This window comes from Sphaerodactylus townsendi, linkage group LG17 (genome assembly GCF_021028975.2).
Source record: "Sphaerodactylus townsendi isolate TG3544 linkage group LG17, MPM_Stown_v2.3, whole genome shotgun sequence".
Taxonomy (NCBI): domain Eukaryota; kingdom Metazoa; phylum Chordata; class Lepidosauria; order Squamata; family Sphaerodactylidae; genus Sphaerodactylus; species Sphaerodactylus townsendi.
Genome location: NC_059441.1, coordinates 17,859,531 through 17,872,037, shown reverse-complemented (window position 1 = coordinate 17,872,037; position 12,507 = coordinate 17,859,531). Strand labels below are relative to the sequence as shown.

General features: G+C 43.2%; 1 protein-coding gene across 1 annotated transcript in view; it reads right to left on the bottom strand.

The window, feature by feature from the left end:
• The window catches only part of TRPM7 (transient receptor potential cation channel subfamily M member 7), a 72,277-nt gene that overhangs the window by 52,440 nt on the left and 7,330 nt on the right, over positions 1-12,507 (bottom strand).

Here is a 12,507-nt window from a genome sequence, read left to right as displayed (position 1 = left end):
AGCAGTTGTAGGGCAAAAAACACAGGGGTTGAGCCAAACCATTATGAACGGGAAGCAAACAGCTACTACTGTTTTCCCCCAAACATTTGAGCGGGAGCTGGCAAGAGTCCAAGCAAGACTTCTCACACTTCCACTTCCACAGAAGGTCACTCTAGCGCAGAGGTGTCCAACTCTGGCGCTTCAGGTGTTCATGGACTACAATTCCCATCAGCCCCTGCCATGCCAGCATTGACCATGACAGCAGGGGCTGATGGAAATTGTAGTCTATGAACATCTGAAGCGCCAGAGTTGGACACCCCTGCTCTAGCGCAGGGGTCTTCAAACTATGGCCCTCCAGATGTTCATAGACTACAATTCCCATGAGCCCTACCACTTGGCCATGCTGGCAGGGGCTGATGGGAATTGTAGCCCATGAACATCTGGAGGGCCATAGTTTGAAGACCCCTGCTCTAGCGGAACCACACAATAGTCTTTGGATTTATCCTGCAATCCAAAAAAACACACACAATCTAATGGGAGTATACCCTGTGAAAGTAAATGGGATTTGGTTTACATCAGACCTATTCAGGACTGCTCTGGCAGAATACACATTCCACATATGGAGGGGAGTAGGAATCCTATGGTACAGCCAACTGAAAGCAAAAGCAGCAACATGAAAACATGCAGAGACAAACATCTGCCCCACATCATCTCTTGCACTGACAACCTATGGGTCTCCATAAGTTAGCTGCAACTTGACGGCATTTAACACCCCCAGATTTCTTTATGTATATATTTATGGGCCTAGTGGAAACATAAAACAGCTTAAAACACCATTCTCCTCCTTCCCCCTGTTTTATCCTCACAACAATTGTGGTTTTTTTCTTATGTTGAATGTTGGGATGACATTGTACACTGTGTACGGCGAAACTGGCGTGGGTTTTTCTCTCTATTTTTTAAAATGCTGCTCAAAGGCCATAACAAATAAGCAAACAAGCAAGCTAAGGATGAGGGAGACTCCCTGGCCCAAGGTAACCCAGAAAGTTTCCAAGACAAGACAGAGATTTGAAATGGAGGCTCCCAGATCGTGATCTGAAACTCTACCTTGTACCAATATCTAGCACAGAAATATTTGCATTTTCAGATATATCTATAATGGAACAGCACAGAAATTCTATATTATTATGAAATACAGCGGCATATGACAAAAATAAAATGTTCTGTCGTAACAGAGACAATATAAAACTAGAATGTTTAAAACCAACAAAGGGACTTTTTCCGCTGACCACTGACAGTCTCACAAACATTCCATCACTTACACAGACTAAAATGCAACAGTCTAGGCTGAAATCCTCTATAGAAACCGCACAGATACACGAAACTGCTTCATGCCAAATGTGGCTTATATTTCCACCAGCACTGCGCCTATTTTCCAGACATTTGGTACACATTATGGAGAGGTGAATTTTTTCTTGCATCGCCTTTCCAAAACTACAACGCGTCTCACCAAGTTAACAGGGGAACAGAGTGCTTTCAGCAAACAGAAAGTCTTTCTTGGTAGCTGAGGTTTTTCCACACTTATCTTTGTGGCTAAACATAATGAGGCCGTTTTCTATATGCCAACAGGATACAAGGATTGTAAAATGGGATATACAAAAAGATTACAGGAAGTACTTACCACTTGAACTATATCTATTGTAAATGACATAAATGACGAATTTAGAAGCATCTGAACTGAAGGTATGGTTATACCAACCTTTAGAATATTTAATATAGTCTGAAGCACGGACTTAACTGGAAACAAGTCCCATTTCTGAGTAAACATGCTGAAGACTGCTCTATAAATTTTAAAAGTAACCATAAAACCAAGCACAGCACAAGAAAGATTTGAATGTAACAACAACAACCACCACCTTTATTAGGCATATAAAATAGGCTCCAGAGCGTTACAGACATTTCTGAGGTACAAATTAAAAATCACATTCAAAACACAGACAGAGAAACTGTATCTAGCATTGGATGTTACTTAGAAAGTTCTGTCACTTGTAAAAGAAATTTTACTACTTTTTCCAAGAGCACGCATCTGTATTATTTAACAAGAGCTCCACAACAGAGTTGTCAGAGTCTCTTTCAGATTTGTCTAGGACCAGCCCAGGAGAAAAATTCCTAACACCCACATATCTCGGACAGTCGAGTCTCCACTTGGTTTTGCAGTGTGGACCCGATCCTGGAGAGGGATAGATAAGTAGCGACCCTTTGTAATGGCTGATGGAAAAGTATTGCATCTGGCCCTTGTAATAATCCATCTCTGTTGGGGTTCAGTTAATAGTTCAAACAAGAACGATTTTCTAAATTTCAATCTCAAGGAGAAAAGGTTCGTAAAAACTCCGTTTATGGAGTACAGACAAATTTCATATACCTTTTAAAAAGATGCTCTTTATAATTATTTGAATCCGTAAACATAATACCTGTTCAAGATACACGGTCCACCTTATTTTTTCTTTGCAGAAATCCATGCTGAGCCACAACTAGCAAGTCTCCTTCGAGGAGCAATCTTATACCACACGGTTTACTCTAATTTAAGGCTTGGAGATGACAGGTTAGAACAACACGTTGCCTCTAAAGTGCAGGATGAGATCAGACTTTCACAATAATTTCATGTTACATTAAAGGGACAATCCTATTATTGCCTTTGAATGAAATGAATATTCAGACAGGCCAGCTCTAACCACTGCCCCGTTCTCTAGCTGCAGCACTTGAAAGTCAATCCGCTACGAAAATACACTGATGCCTCAGAATCGGTGAAAAACACTAATGTGCGCATTGGGCCAATTTTAACCAAGGCTAGGATTGAATGCATGAAGGTGCTTCCTACTGAGTCAGACCACAGACCTATCAAAATGAGTACTGCCCAGTCTGACTGGCAGATGCACTCCAGTGTCTCAGGGTAAGACCTTTCATATCAGTATTCTTTTAACTGGAGAGGCCAGAGACGCTCTTCATAGAAAACAAACTTTCTACCACTGAGTTACAGCCTCTACAATTTGTGGTGATCAGTTAGTTAATATTTAATATGCAACAGTCTGAAAATGTTCACCGTTACTGAATCATGAAGCGGTGTTGGGCTGTTATGAGGCTTGTGAGGTATCTGTCAAGAAGTACCGCTGACGATACGAGATGGCCGGCTGTCCAGATGGCACCCACCTACACTGTGGGATTACGCATCTGAATCATGTTTAGCAAATAAATTGTTTGATTCAGAAAGGCCTAGGTGAGTTTGTTCCTATATAGTATATATGGATCTTTCCACTTCCAGTACCAAGTGTGTCCCACTTTTGATCAACAAATATATTGTGACACAGTATGGAGGGCTTGTATCATTAGACTATTACTGTGCTGAGAGCCAAATCAGGACTACAACCCTGCTTCCTGTAGCCACTTTATTAAGCTGGCCTTAAAAGAATTTACTGCAATACTACTATGTACACTCCCTCAAACATTTAGAGAGGCACTTCAATAAAATTAAAAGCTGCTTTGTGATGAATAAAACAGTCAAGTAAACCAAATTACGACCCCTATAGATAATTCTCCAATACACGCCATCTAGTACAACTCAAACTTCTGCGCTGTGTTAGAACTGGAGATGCCTCTGTGAATGTTTATGCCTCCTATTGTATCTCTAGGCACACCTAGGAAAGTAGGCTCTAGTTCAAACGAGAGAGGAAGAAGCTACACAGGAAGACACTGGCTGTAATCAGATCACACTGAAGTTAGGAGGAAGGCTGAAAAGCTGGGCAAAATGTTTACTTCTTCAGTCAGTGCAATCTTGTCTGTTCCATAGTCTTGGGACTCAGAAGGTTCTCTGTCAGCTCACTGGGGTTATTCCCAAGAAACCATCCATAAGGCACACAAAGAATTGCAGCCAGTTTCAACAAGACACATTTTATTCCTTCATCTGCCCTTTCCCTAAATGCAAAATGAGCATTAGTGCCCCAACCCTGATCCCAGCAATGAAAGCTCCCAGCTCAGAAAAGAACAGCAGCATGCAGTCAACCTGATGGAAAAACAACAACACAACAACAACAGCACCTTTTATTGGCATGTAAATAAGTTAAATAGGCATAAAACTACCCTCATGATCAACGTAGGTAGGAAAAAGAAAATAAAAAGACAGGTTGTGGTAGGTTTTCCGGGCTGTGTGGCCGTGGTCTGGTAGATCTTGTTCCTAATGTTTCGCCTGCCTCTGTGGCTGGCATCTTCAGCGGTGAAACACCAGAGATGCAGGCGAAACGTTGGGAACAAGATCCACAGCCAAACAGCCCAGAAAACCCACAACAACCAGTTGAATCCGGCTGTGAGTTTGTAATCAGTTGTCGATATGATTAATCAGAAGTGACTTTGAGATTTCGAATCCATCGCCCTCGTTAGAAAAACAGCAACATCTGTGGTTATCAGGAAGTTTTTGTCACAGAGAAAGTATTTAACTTTTCCTTTGTCAGCAGAGCTACGTTCAAATGGGGTTTTACGAACATGTCTCTTAAGGATGTATAACATTTACAGTGTATGAATACATGTTCGATGGTCTCTGTACGCCCCTGTGAACAAGGACAGAGCTGCTCGCTGTTTGCGAATCTTGATGGAGAAACAAAGGCATTTTGGTGGTTAATAAATAAGGTCAAATTATAGTTGCTGTGTGGGCAAGCATGAAGCTCATGCACTCCCTTACAAATAACAAATGTGCACCAGCCATTCACAAAAAGTCTCAGCTGAAGCTCTCAACAGCTTCAGAGAAGATACATGGACTTGGAAAAGTCTATTGTACCTACGGGTATAACAAACATTTCAATACTGTACATAAAAAAAAATACTGTACATCAGTGGTTCTCAACCTGTGGGTCGCAACACCTTTGGGGGTCGAACGACCCTTTCACAGGGGTCGCCTAAGACCATCAGAAAACACATATTTCCAATGGTCTTAAGAACCGAGACACAAATAATTTTGTGGTTGGGGGTCACCACAACATGAGGAACTGTATTAAAGGATCACGGCATTAGGAAGGTTGAGAACCACTGCTGTACATTATCTAAATATGTATACTACTAAACATGGCAAACCAAAACATATCAGCTCTTCTTTGAATACTGTAAAGCAAATGGCAAAACCCTTCTGGAAAAACAGATCTTCATAGTCAGCATGGTGTGCCAGTGTGGTGTAGTGGTTAAAAGCAGATGATCTCTAATCTGGAGAACCAGGTTTGATTCCCTGCTCTGTCACTTGAGCTGTGGAAGCTTATCTGGTGAACTAGATTAGCTTGTGCAGGGATCTGCAACCTGCGGCTATCCAGATGTTCATGAACTACAATTCCCATCAGCCCCTGCCACAATTCCCATCAGCCCCTGCCACATCAGCCACTTGGCCATGCTAACAAGGGTTGATGGGAATCGTAGTTCATGAACATCTGGAGAGGCGCAGGTTGCAGACACCTGAGCTTGTGCATTCTAACACATGCCAGCTGGGTGACCTTGGGCTAGTCATAGTTCTTCAGAGCCTTCAGCCCCACCCACCTCACAGGGTGTTTGTTGTGGGGGGGAGGGAAAGGAGATTGAAATCCCCTTTGAGTCTCCTTACAGGAGAGAAAGGGGGGGATATAAATCCAACTCTTCTTCTTCTAAAACAGTTCCAAAACATTTTGTTGTATATCCCTGTATATATTCCATTTACACTGTCACTGCCCAGCTGAACAGAAATACTTATTAGCCAAACACATGGTTATCATGGGACTGAGATGTGATCCATGCCCAGTTGACTGTAACACCTCAAATGTGTAACAGGCTCCAACAGCAATAGCCGCAAGGCAGTAATTCTGAACATAACCTCCTGTTATCTCCCTATCATCACTTAAAACCAATGCATCTCATTTTAGAAACTGAGCGCCTGATGCAGACGTTATGGCATGCTAAGTTCACACGTACAAAGCAGTTAGTTAACAACCGCATTTTTCTTCCTGCTGCCGGAACACAAACGTGAGTAATTGCTTACAAGGTTCATTTATTTTAAATTAGGATACGCACAAAGTATTAGAACTTTTCCTGAGGTATCCTTAATTGTGCGTAATGTCGATACTACCACAAAACCATACCCTGGGGATGCCCCGGAGAACATTATACTCTTGTAATGTATTTTTTTTTCACTTCAATGAGCTGCTTTCCTTTCTCAGAAAGGAAAGGGAGGCTTGACATGTTATGAGAACTACTTCACTCCAGCTTCAACTTCAGTGGACTAGAGACTGAACGCAGTGTGGCGGTGTCCTTTTTTCAATGCAGTGTGGCGGTGTCCTTACCAGGTTTGTTATAAACCAGGGCTCTGAAACCAGGTTGTCTAAGGGAGGATCAAGGCAATCACTAACCCTGAGTTAGTCCTTAAAGCTGCCGCTGATGCAAAGGGTGGGCGGGAGAGGGAAAATGGCAATCTCATAACCTGCAACTACTGTTAACGGATCTAGAACAGTACGTATGCTATAGGCCAGTGCTGGCGAACCTGTGGAATGTGTGCCAGAGGTGGCACTCAGAGCCCTCTTTGTGGGCACATGTGCCGTCTCCCCAGTTTGGGCACTCGACAGTGGCATAGAGCCAAGGAGGCGAGGGGTGCACTGGGCATGCGCCCCTACGGGGGCGTGGCATTCTGGGGGTGTGGTGGCATTGTTTCAGGGCGTTCTGGGGGCGTTCCAGGGCAGGGCAGGGGTGGACGGGGCATGGCAGAGGTGCAAGACACACGCGTACCCCGGGTGCAGTTTCCCTTTGCTCCGCCCCTTGCACTCGGACTCTAAAAGGTTCGCCATCACTGCTATGGGCCTTCATATTCCAGTGGCGCTTTTCCAAAGTCAAAGTGCTCCAACGCATCTTATTTCTTTAAACTTTACAATGGGGTCCCCAACCTTTTCAAGCCCTACCTGGCTTCACCTGCTTCCTAAAAACATTTGCAAGTTTGGATTTGGATTTATATCCCCCCTTTCTCTCCTGTAAGGAGACTCAAGGTGGCTTACAAGCTCCTTTCCCTTCCCCTCCCCACAACAGACACCTTGTGAGGTAGGTGGGGCTGAGAGAGTTCCAAAGAACTGTGACTAGCCCAAGGTCACCTAGCAGGAATGTAGGAGTGCTGAAACACATCTGGTTCACCAGATAAGCCTCTGCCACTCAGGTGGAGGAGTGGGGAATCAAACCCGGTTCTCCAGATTAGAATCCACCTGCTCTATGGGAACTATGTTGGGGTACTTATGGGGAGCTCTATGTTGTGGGGGGGCGCTACCTTCCAAAAACATCATAGATACATTTGGGTTTGCCATGTTGTTCTGTTTACCATGACATACGATGTCTCAGATACAGAAATACAGAAAGATGGGGCCAGGTAGAACTTTTTAAAATAAAGCAACCTTTGTCTTAACTACACTACCTTGATCAAATAAACATTTGTAAAGTTAAGCAATTGCCAAGAAGTTGGGCTTCATTTGTTTTGAGACACACATTAAGGGAGCAGAATTGTTATACGTTCCTGTATCAACACTCCTCGAGGCCTTGCAATTGGCTATTCTGAGCTTTCAGAAATATTTTGCTGAGAAATTCCACTTCTATTTAAAAATAATCCTGAATGTTTTACCTAACCAAAGAGAACAAAGTTAAAATTTCCCATTTTCTACAGCTGTCAGTTTGAGGCTCCAAGGAAAACCCCACAGACGTCTCACTTCCTGGTTCTTGTTGCAATTCTGAAGTTACCTATTTCTGTAATTACTATGTCTTAAAGACAAGGAAGCAATAGCCAGCCAGCGTACAGACCAAGCTATACTTAAGCTCTTCTCCAAACACAGAGATCCAAAAAGGACCAAAATATAGCCTATGGAGGGGGGCGGGAACATAATTGAGATTTATGTCAAAGAGTTGAATGAAATCTAAAACAAAACCATCAGCTGATCGAATAAAGTATTTTTCAGCAAGCGTATCGCTTTTATCAAAGCAAAACTCTGCCCTTCCCGACTGAGTAGAGAAATCTGTCCGACAAGGTGAATGAAGCCCAGGCCTCCATTCAAGATCACGTGAACCTGAGTTTTGTCTCGTCTCACTTACTGAAGCTCCTCTTTGATGATCAGATAGCGATGAAGGGGCAAGGTGATAAATGCAACATATTACATACAGGGCAACTATGGAGACATGATAAAACAGGTACTCCGCATTTATCCTTCACCAAACTCTCCTTCACCAAACTCATTCTTACATAGATGCGTCACTCTAGCTGCTACTTTTAGTTTTTTCTTTTTCTTTTTTTCAATCTTCTTTTTTAGCTGTTATGGGAATTGGAATCCTCACATCAAGTATCATCTTTCCATCCCCAAGTACACAGATCCCTTTTTCAAAGCAAAAGCAGAGTGTTTAAATCTCCGGACTTGCCAAAGGAGTTTAAAGGGTTTTTGTTCTGATGCTGCCCCTCTTCCCCATCACTGTGTCAAACGGAGAGTCAGAACGAATACACCCCTAGTATTTAAGAGACTAACGGCTTTCTTGCAGAACAGAAAGTGTATTTTAATGCCAGCTTCACACAAAGCTTGCTGGAGGCAGGAACGGTTCAAACAGCTGTGCGGCGTGGAAGTTTATCTATGAAACTCCTTTTCCTATGTCACGTGATCCAAGATATACCCCTATAATCTGGCTAAACAGACAGCAGAATAGTCAAACACTGCATGTTTTCCAGATCCCCTTGAAGTCTCACACTCATATCTGGGCAACTTCACAACCAAAGGAGTCAGCAGCTGCGAAAGCCTATGAGGAATTCCACTACATGAACAAACTGAACAATTACCTTTCTTATTTTTAAACAATTAACAGCCCAATGCGGGAGGGGAGGGCTTGGGGAAGCAGCATGGCCTTGTGCTTACCCCAACAGAGAAGGAGACGCATCGGCGGCTGCCCACCCCTCAGCTGCCCACCAGGCTGTGGCAGGGCTCGCTGGTGTCCCAAATGGATGCCAGTGGGAGGGGGGGTGTTTCTGGAGCGGGCCTTTCTGGGGCGGAGTCAACGTTCCTCGGCTCCCACCTGGAGTGTAGAGCCTGGAGTGTGGTGCCCCAACCCTCAGACTTTCCTGTAAGCCCTATGACCTTTCTGGTGGGGAGGGGGTTTCTTTGTGTTTTTTGCTCCCCAGGCTGCTGGAGAGTCTTCTTGGAAGTGGACAGATGGTGCTGAAACAGCGCCACATCCCACCTCCGACGGCTTTGGATGAGGCGGCCCAACAGTATCCATACAAAGTCCCAGAAGCTTAGTGATAAGTATAAGCAACTAAAAATAAATCTTTCCTTAGGTTATAAAAGTTAGTACAAGGAAACACTTGCACTGCAAAGAGCTTCATTATATAATGAACTAGCAGCAGAGACATAATTGAACTCTGTTTTGTCACCCTAAAATCATTCATATTAGCCACTTGCCAAGCAAGACAAACACAGTCAGTGCTGTTCTCTTACATGTTTACTGTCTGAAGATTAACCGTATTACTTTAGTAGCTCATCTGAAGGAAAAACAAATGTATTTACTACAACCCCAAGTTCATTGGGAATGTATTCCAGCCCAAATCACTTCCTCTAGGAACTAAGTTCTTAGACAATCAAGACAGCAAAGATTACGCCGATAGGGCCTACACTACAGAATCAGCTGCTCTCTGTATCCTGAGCTTGTAGGGCATGTACAGGCAATATCAACATTTTGTTCAACAGTTGTTTTTAAAATGAAGATAACTAAACTTCCTACTGTATTGTTTTAAGAAAACAGCAAGTACAGTGATCTCTCCAGGAACTCTTTGAAGAGGGGCTGTCTAAGAAAAAATAAAGTTCAGGGATCCATGAAATTTTTAAAACTCAAAACAGGTGATTAAGTCTGAGAATCACTGAGCTTGAGAAAAGACTACAGTCGTCAGAAATTAGATCAGGGGTGTCCAACTCTGGTGCTTCAGATGTTCTTGGACTACAGTTCCCATCAGCCCCTGCTGGCATGGCCATGGGGCTGTTGGGAATTGTAGTCCAAGAACATCTGAAGCACCAGAGTTGGACACTTCTGAATTATATAATCTATGTCAAGAAAGAAGGCAATATGTACTGGAAGGAAGCATCCAGTTTTACGTAAGGCTGTGCAAACAAAAACGGAGCCTGGGCTGTTTTAAAGGAATACTGCAACATTAATTTTTGCTTGATGTGGGAGTCCGCAGTAGCCGATTAGGAAACTGTACATTATAATCAGGGTGGGAAGATGATGACATATTCAGTACAGGCCCAGGCAGAGAAACTCAATTTTGTGATGGCAACAGGACTCATCTAAAGAAACACCCCCCCAACACCCCGCTCAAACCATACATCAGTTATTATGAAAGGCCAAGATGGGTGGGTGTAGGGTAGAGTATCTAAACAAATCCTTACAACCCATTATTTCATCAGCCTTTTTTTGAAGCCAAGAAAGCAGGCAATCAAGACAGCAAACACTTGTTAAACATCATCAATCCAGGTAACAGTGCAAAGACCAGCCACATGAGCCATATTTAGAACTTGAAGGGAAAATAAGGAATGTTTTCATCAAACATTTTATTATATTACACAAACACAGAATTAGATGCAGAAAATAACATTAAGTCAAACTACCGGCCACATTTAAACCAAAGCTTTAAAGCACTGTTTGAAGACTTTCATGGCTGGAATCACTGGGGTGTTGTGAGGTTTCCAGGCTGTATGGCCATCAGGAGAAAATGCTACTAGAACACGGCCATACAGCCCAGAAACCCCACAACACCCCTTTAAAGTACTCCTTAAAGACACAAAGCTTGCCAAAGCATCTCGCCTATTATTATTAGAAGAAGAAGAGTTTGGATTTATATCCTACCATTTATGCCAAATAAAGGCTAAATGAATGAATGAATATATCCTACCTTTCCCTTCTGTAAGGAGATTCAAAGTGGCCTACAAGCTCCTTTCCCTTCCTCTCCACACAACAGATGCCTTGTGAGATAGGTGGGGCTGAGAGAGTTCCCAAGAACTGTGACTAGCCCAAGATCACCCAGCAGGAATGTAGGAGTGCGGAAACACATCTGGTTCACCAGATAAGCCTCCCCCACTCAGGTGGAGGAGTGGGGAATCAAATCCCGTTCTCCGGATTAGAATCCACCTGCTCTTAACCACTATACCACGCTGGCTCTCAAACAGTTACTATCCAGACATATGCAGTGCCTCTGAACATCCAGGTTGCATTTAGTTATCCAGATTATTGTCCAGGAATTTCTATAATCCTCACTTGAAGCCAAAAGGAATACTTGGGAAACAAATCCCGACATTAATTTCCTTCAGGAATTTACTCAGAAGTAATAGATTTTCATATCTTGCAAAGATAAGATCCAGGTATGTAATTGAGCTAAGAGACACTTCACACAAAAGCAGGGTCCTGCATTTGATAAGTGTGGAATCTGTTAGCTCAACTTTTGCTCCCACTTATGTTTCAAACAGATGAAGAATCAATATGAGTTCAGTGAACATGGCCCAGCGCAGATGTAATTCAACCACTCCCTTTCCTACTAGATCAGTGATGGCGAACCTATGGCACGGGTGCCAGAGGTGGCACTCAGAGCCCTTTCTATGGGCACATGTGCACAGAGTTCATTATGTTGGGGGGCGGAAAATCACCCCCCACACATACCCCTAGGCTGGCCTTGGCATGATCCTTTACCTGGGAGTAAGCTCAGTTGCTGGCAATGGGGCTTGCTTCTGAGTAAACTCTCCTAGGGTCGTGATTCATCCATTCGAAGTGTTGCACGGTTGCTTCACCAAGCTTACTCCCGAGTAACATGTGCCTCGGAGCCAACTGTTTTTTTCTAAACTAAAACCTCAGTATTCAGGTTAAATTGCCATGTTGGCACTTTGTGAAAAATAAGTGGGTTTTGGGTTGCAATTTGGGCACTCGGTCTGGAAAAGGTTCCCCATCACTGTACTAGATGGTTTTTGAACACATGAAACTGCCTTATACTGAAACAGATCATCTGTCCAGTAGCATGGTGTTACTGTCTAGTTTGGTGGCAATTCTCTGGGGTCTCAAGCAAAGGTCTCTCACATAACCAATTCAACTGGAGATGTCAAGGATTGAACCAGGGACTCTACCACACTTCTAAGATGGGTTGTTCTGCTGAAGCCTCTGGATTTAGGGTCTATAAGCTGTTCCTAAATCAAACCCTAGAGGGATCCTGACACTCACCAAGGGACTATGGCCTGGGTTTTACAGCCTTGCCCTCAAAAGAATACCCAGTGAAGGTTTTCTTGTTCCCTTATGAGATGCATATTCAGAGAAAATCCAGTTGAATCAAGTTAAAATAGTCACTAATGCAACCACTCATAGTACTTTGTTTAGTTTTTTAAGACTATAAATATGGAATAGCTTTCTTAAGTCACTTTATCTACATCTTTCCAAGTACTTCTCAACAAATGTCCACTGCACGCTGTCCCCTTTCCAAAATCAAGC